Below are 8,401 nucleotides of genomic sequence, written 5' to 3'. Positions count from 1 at the left end.
GAGGTTGATCCAGTGTGTGTTCACAAATTGCGGACTTGGTGTTCCTACGGTGTTTGACATCTGCAATGTGTTGCCAATGTGTTCTGCGTAGATCGGAACGCAAACAAAAATTGATGAATCTTCGGGTAGTTGAAGAACTTCAATAAATTGGACGCCTGTCACCTCAGTCCACCCGTAACCACGGCCGCTGGTTTGTATGCGAATTTAGTGGACTGTATTAGGTTTAAAAATTTATAAACTATGAATCGTTACCACACCACAAGTTAACATCTGCTGCTGCATGAATACACCAATATAACAAATTAGAGATCTTACCTTGGATGGGAACAGCGGATTTCCAGCGTCACATGTATAGGGGGGCCCCCTTTTTTAGCGGTTATAAAAATTCGCGGCTTTTAGCGTAGCGCGGTGCGGTGCGCGGCTCAAAAACGGAACAGAAGAACTTCACTCTTTCAGTCCTGCGGCCACGCTTTGCGACGAACTTCACTATTGGCGCAAGTGGCGCCAAACTCGCGTAGCGGATATCGAGGGAAAGAGAGGATTATTAGGACAGGATCGATAAGACCTCGTCCAATGTCATAACAGTGCACAAACACAACAACAGATGGCGTTATAAATTATATGCGGCAACAATTCATAGAAATATAACAAACGGCGTCTTCATCCTCCCCCCCTTGAAAGGGATAGTCTTATCCACTTTCAAAATATAAATTAGCTAATGTTTAAATGCGTTATAATTAAGCGGTTATTATACGAGAAACAAATTAAATTAACGCGAGTTCACCCGAGTGAAATAGTTAACAAAATAACTTAAATAATACTTATAGACTACGAATAGAGAAAATGTTACATTTACTGGGTAGGTAATGGACAAAGCTTAGTAACGGAGCGACGAAAAACACCGGTTTTTGTTTTAACATCTACCACACGTACAACTCCGTCAGCGCCGGGATAAGTCTTGACGATAATACCGATTGGCCACTGTAATGGCGGAATATTATTTGTATTAATCAAGACAATTGTACCAGTACATATTGACTTAGATTTCTGTATCCACTTTTGTCTACTCTGTAACGTGTTTAGGTATTCTACTCTCCATCTATTCCAGAAGGATTGAACAATTTTATCTATCAGCTGATACTTTTGTAGCAAGTGTTCGCGGTCATTATTATAATCAGCATGTTGCAATGATTTAAGCGGCGTTAAAGTTAAAAAATGAGCGGGAGTTAAGGGTTGCGGATCATTTGGATCCGAACTGAGTAATGAAAGCGGACGCGAGTTGAGTAAAGATTCAATCTGAGTAAGTACGGTTGACATCTCTTCATAAGTTAATAATTGATTGCCTATAATTTTATTTAAGTGTGATTTGATACATTTTATATTACTTTCCCAAATACCACCGTGATGCGGCGATTGCGGCGGGTTAAATTTCCAATTTATACGGTTTTCAACTAAAACTGTGGAATATTCCTTATTGTATTCCGGCGAGTTAATTAAATCATATAGAGCGTTAAGATGAGATCTAGCACCGATAAAGTTAGTACCACAGTCAGAATAGATAACACTGACTGGTCCTCGGCGGGACAAAAACCGTTTTAAAGCGTTTAAAAACGTTGCCGTTGATAAATCGGATACAAGTTCAATGTGAATAGCGCGCGTTACTAAGCATATAAACAAACAGATATATGCCTTACAGGAGCGTATTCCACGCTTGCGATAAGGGATAATTTGAATAGGTCCCGCAAAGTCCGTGCCACAATGGGAATATGGTTTAGATTCGCGAACACGACAAGCAGGCAAATCGCCCATTAGCGGAAATTGTGGTCGCGGATTAGATTTAAAACATAGGTTACATTTACTAAGTCGCCTTCTTATAACGTTGCGAGCACCAAAAATCCAGTATTTCTGTCTCATTATTGAAAGTAAAAGACCAGGTCCGGTATGTAGATTGCGCTTATGTTCGTAATCGATAATTAGATCAACAACATGATCCTTTCCTGGCAATAATATTGGATGTTTGCTATCGTAATCGAGATTTGTGTTCGCAAGCCTTCCGCCTACACGAAACAGGCCTTCGTCAACATATGCGTTTAACTTAGCGAAAGATTTAGGCAAATTACTATTTGACAAATTAAGTTTAAATTCTTCGGAAAAATGAACACTTTGTACATCGCGTAAAATTGCTAATTCTGCATAATTTAAATGTTGAATTTCAAATTTACGAGGAAGCTTCTTTATAAAGCGAAAAACTAGAATAACTATGCGAAGAAGTTTTGGCCATGAGGAAACGCGTCTAGCCAACTCATATAAAGGCGGGTATACACGTTCAACTACATTAGTATTTAATACGTTAATTTTAATTTCAGGCGGGTCGACACAGCTGCTAGTATCGAATTTTTTAAGCGGCCATTCCGTAACAGGTAAATGAGCAAAATGCGGGCCATTATAGTATAACGGATGTCTGACTAACTGATTTGGAGTCAAGCCTCTGCTCAGACAGTCAGCAGAGTTCTCGGTACCTTTAATATGGTAAAAAATTTGCGGGTTTACATTTTCTTGAAGCTGTGCCACTCTGTTTGCTACATAAGTTTGCCAGCGTGCGGGAGTTGAATTAATCCATGCTAACGTGACCATACTATCAGAAAAAGCGAATGTATTGTGTACGTTACAACGACTGCGATATGTATCTTGAACAGTACTTATTAATTTAGATAACATTAAAGCGGCATTTAATTCTAATCTAGCGAGCGTGATTTTTGTTTTAGACGGCGCTACTCGTGACTTAGCACACAGTAAGCTAACCATAGATCGGCGAGTTTCTTTACAATAAACATGAAGATAAACTACTCCACCGTATGCGCGCTCGCTTGCGTCGGCGCAACCGAAAATGGTGAGAGTTACATGCGGTTGAATACCTACAAATCGCGGAATTATAATTTGCTGTAAACAAGGCAACTCATTTACGAAAGTGTTCCATAAAGAAATTATATTTGCGGGCGGTGGGTCATCCCATTCTATATGACTTTCCCATAGCGATTTAATAATTAATTTTGCTAAAAGCGTGACAGGAGCTACGAATCCCATCAAATCCCAAATCCTAGCCACAAATGAAAGGATGTTACGTTTAGTACACTTACGGTCATCCTCTGTAACGCGAAAACAGAAATTATCTGAAGCGGGCGACCACTGTAGGCCTAATATTTTAAGGTTTCCGTCTGAACCTATATCAATTAAATCGGTCACTCTAGCCTCAGAAGGCATAGCACCAAGAAAATTTGATGAATTACTAGCGAATTTGACTAAGTCAAATCCGCCGGCGGCGAACAAATCAATCAGCTGTTTTGACGCGGTTATAGCTTCAGCGGTATTTCTAAAACTCAGGGCAACATCATCTGTATATATTGCGTCCTTTTCTAAGGCTGCAACCGCAATAGGAAATCGTGAACGTTCATCGTTCATAAGTTGACGTATTACGCGCATGGCTAAGTACGGACTACATGTCATACCAAAAGTTACTCTATTAAACTGATACAATTGAATAGGCTCATTCGAGTTAAATCTATACAAAATTCTTTGATATTGTCGAAAGGGCTCTTTAACTGTCACTTGTAAAAACATTTGTCGAATATCAGCGCTTACCGCGACCGGAAACAGTCGGAAATTTAAAATGATTCGAAACAAATCCGATTGTAAATTTCTTCCCGTGTGTAAAATATCATTTAACGAAATACCTGAAGATGTTTTCATACTAGCATTTAAAACCATTCGAACCTTTGTTGTTAATTTATCTCCTCTGACTACAGCGTGATGCGGAATTACATAATATTGATTCGAATTAAGCGTGTTGTTATTTACAATTGTAATATAACCCTTTTCTATATACTCATTTATTATTTTATCGTACTCACGTTTAACTAGCGGATTTACTGACAAACGGCGTTCGAGAGATAAAAAGCGGCGCTCGGCGATATGCCTAGACTCTCCTAGCGACGCGGGGTCAGCCTTAAATGGTAGCGCGACCGAGTACCTACCATTACTATCTCGCGACGTAGTCTGTTCGAAAATATTTTCACATTCTTGTTCAGCGGGAGTTAAATAATTATCACTAGGTAATTCTTCCGTATCAAAGAAACGGGAAATACAATTTTCAAACGTACAATTAAAATTACAAAAGAAAGTTTGAGCGCGATCGTCAGTTGACGCGGTCTGAGCTTTGCCTAAAATCAAAAAACCGAGTGTAGTTTCTATAGCGATAGGTTCGTTTGAACCGCGAGAAAACTTACGTTGTAACAATATGCGAGCGAATACTTCACAACCGAGTATCATATCAATCGTACCGGGCTGGTAATAATAATTATCTGCGAGCGGCAAATCCTTTAAGTAAGATAGCGAAGAAATGTCAACTTTACATGAGGGCAATTCACTAGTAATTCTATCAACCACGTAAGGCTGTAAATCAAACCGAATCTTATCATTTAAGCGAGAAATTAATTTTAAATTTGTTAACCCGCAGGGGTTATTCACAACATCACCTAAACCAGAAACTTGAGCGTTTTGAGCGGAAAATAGCGGTAAATTTAAGCGATCACAACATTCACGCGTAATTATATCTTTCATAGAACCAGAATCTATTAAAACACGAATAGGTATTAATTTTTTCGTATCAAACTGTTGGGCGTAGCATACCGCTGTACCTAAAAGTACAGTTTGACAATTATTGTAAATGTTACGCGAAGGGTCATTGACCTCCGAGTGCGTATTCGTAACACAAAGCGAAATATTTTGATTGTCTCGTGCGGAAGCGAAATTAATTTGTTGCACATCCTCTGACTTAGAAGTGCGTGCGGGCGGGAAATGCGCGGGTGCGTCCGCAATATGCGCGGTTTGTGCGTATGCGTGGGGAGCGTGTTCTTCATAAGAAGCGGGAGCGGGAGGGTATGCGGGAGGGCGAAGCCCTAAAGAGAGAGAGTTGCTGCGTGTACTTACGCGGGGAGGGGAATTCTCATATGCGGGAGAATAAGAGGGAGCGTTGTTGCATGTATTTATGCGGGGAGCGGAATTCTCATATGCGGGAGAATAAGAGGGAGCGTTGCGTGCTTCTATTCGGGGAGCGTGCGAGTAGGCACCAGCGCTGGCGCGCGGAAGCGAACTATTATAGCGAGCTGCGGTTGCGGGCGAGCGGGAAAACATTGCGATATGTTTATCATTGCGGTTATGATTAGGTTTTGCGGGAGTATTTAAATTATTGTTATGACCTTCAGCGTGAGTCATTGTATTAGCGAAAGCTTGTTTTGTAGAATCCGAAAAATGTATAAGCGAGTGATGATTACGCGAACAAAAACGACAACGTTTAATAGAATTACAATCTACTATTGAATGACGGTGGCTAAGGCAATTAAAACATAATTTATTAATTTTCGCGTACGTATAACGTTCAAAGGGATTTAATGATGTAAATTTAGGACATTGATACAACTGGTGTTTATCAACATTGCAACAATTACATTTTAATGATTTAGTTTCATTAAATGCGTATGGAGACGGTGAATCATACCTACTTTGAATGTTGACAAATGTTTTAAACGTTTTATTCTGTGTCGCGGCGCGAGTTTTGTAAGAATTAGTATTATTATTGTTTTGTGAGCTCGAAAACTTTACAATATTATTAACATTGGTGCGACTTAGAACGCGATACTGGTCTCTGATAAATTTAATTAATTCAGATGATGTTGGGAATTCTTTGTTTTCTCTAATATGCATTTCAAAACACTTAACAGTTTCTAAATCTAACGATCTCAATCCTAAGTGAACAAACATGAACTCAGCTAAATTTGTTATATCGATTTGTTTTAAAGCGGACACAAGCGTCGAGTATTTATCTACAAAACCCTCCAAAGCGGCCGGAGTTGCGGTATTTATTACTGGTAATTTAAGAAGTTGGTTAAAATAAGACACTGCAAGTGAACGTTTATCGTTATATTTGTCACAAAGTGCGGACCATAATAATGAATAATTGTCGCCCGTAGGTAAAATTCCTTTACTTAAGTCGAGCGCGTGCCCCGTTAATCTACCAAGCAAATATTGCATTTTCTCTGAGTTGGATAAAGTATTATTACTATGTATTATGTTGTGGAAATTTTCATAAAAAATAGACCAATTTTGAATGTCCCCGTTAAAAGAAGGTAATTCTAATCGCGGCAATCTAATTTTAGAATTATTGTCGTTATCATGATTACAATTCGATTTTACAACGCTTTCTTTTGATTCTATGGTGGAGCGGTTTGCTACTTCAATTTTGACTCGATTATACAAGTCATCAAATGCGAAAATTTGCTGAAAATCAGGCGATGCGTTAGGATCAAGAATTAAAGTTAACTCATTTTTATTATTAATTGCGGAAATAAATTCGGCGCGGATACTATCTATAGTTACGCAATTGGTTAAAAAATCTTGCGAACTTCTAGTGGGCGCGGTCGATATTGGAATCGAATCAAAAACAGATTGCATACGTTGAAAATACGCAGCGGCTTTAATTTCAGCGAGTTTTAAGTTCCGTTCGCCTGCCATTTTTGCTGAAGCGTCAGCGTGCTCATGGCTTCGTGTCGTCGCCATTTTGTTTTACACAAATTATACGAGAAAAAGCGAGTTTGCGGATAAATTTAATTAAAAAACACGGTAAATAACGCACAAATTAAGAATATTATGCGGCTCGTATGGACCAAATGGTTTGTATGCGAATTTAGTGGACTGTATTAGGTTTAAAAATTTATAAACTATGAATCGTTACCACACCACAAGTTAACATCTGCTGCTGCATGAATACACCAATATAACAAATTAGAGATCTTACCTTGGATGGGAACAGCGGATTTCCAGCGTCACATGTATAGGGGGGCCCCCTTTTTTAGCGGTTATAAAAATTCGCGGCTTTTAGCGTAGCGCGGTGCGGTGCGCGGCTCAAAAACGGAACAGAAGAACTTCACTCTTTCAGTCCTGCGGCCACGCTTTGCGACGAACTTCACTATTGGCGCAAGTGGCGCCAAACTCGCGTAGCGGATATCGAGGGAAAGAGAGGATTATTAGGACAGGATCGATAAGACCTCGTCCAATGTCATAACAGTGCACAAACACAACAACAGATGGCGTTATAAATTATATGCGGCAACAATTCATAGAAATATAACAAACGGCGTCTTCAGCCGCTGTAAAGCAGCCGAAACGTCGGGATGAATAAAAGTGCTCCGCGACAGAATCCGTAAGTGTTTGAACCTTACAATATAATGAGTGATACTCGCGTAAACCTAAGAAATCATTAAGTTTTGATCATAAAAATGTGTCCAACGCACACTTAAACACACTTAATCATTCAATCTATGATTTAACTTTCAGGGTCTATAACTGTAGGTACAATGCACTAATAAAACAACATTTGGCAATAAAAAACATTTATTTATCGTACGTGTCATTTCTCACTATTGACATTTGATCGCTTTGTTACAAAACTAAGGGAGTAAATATAACAGTTGAATATAATAGCTGAAAATTATAAAATAGTAGGTGTTTCGTATTTTTCGGGAGCTATACAAAGCGATCAGACCTCCCCCACCCCTCAGTACGAGACCAGGAGGCTAAAGCCCAGATGCCATTGCTAATTACGACGAAAGAAAAAAAACATTTGGCGACTTACTAACAGACTGTCTGTCAAATTTCGTGTATTTTAGTTTTATCTTAATTACTAGTAATGGCATCATGGCGAAAACCTCTGCCGGCCGTTCGCTCGACCGGGCCCACGCCACCTTGTACAAAATATAGGTAGCAATGTATCAAAACTATAGTGCGTCAAGAAAGTGAAGAAATTAATTAAAAAGTGGCAACATCGTAGTGTCATCCTTTTTTTCTTAGATTGATTTGAAAGGGATGACACTACGATGTCGCCACTTTTTAATTTCTTCACTTTCTTGACGCACTGTAAAACTCATATTATGATGTCTTGAATACTGCAATAGCAAATATCTGAAACTAAGGTGACACGACGTGGAACTGGTCCAGCGAAGAATCTTACACCTAACGTACATCCGTCCTGACACAGCGAGCTAGACTACACATGAGCGTCATAGGAAGGGACCCGAAAACGGTTCAGATTAAAAATAATAATTGTCTAATAAAACATACACCTTTTACACAATAACATAAATTATCGAAAAGGATTTAAAATTGAAAACAAAATATATTTTTAATTACTTAATTATAAAAATCATTAAAAGAACGAGAATAATTCAATTATTTGATATTTAAATTAATGTAATTCGGAGCGCGGCCGGCGCCATGACAGTGCCGGTTGTCGCGACTTGTTTACAATGGCATCACTAGATAATCAATTTATAATTTTATTTCATGAAAA

The sequence above is a fragment of the Aricia agestis genome, chromosome 1 (assembly GCF_905147365.1).
Source record: "Aricia agestis chromosome 1, ilAriAges1.1, whole genome shotgun sequence".
NCBI lineage: Eukaryota > Metazoa > Arthropoda > Insecta > Lepidoptera > Lycaenidae > Aricia > Aricia agestis.
This window is presented reverse-complemented; position numbering follows the sequence as displayed.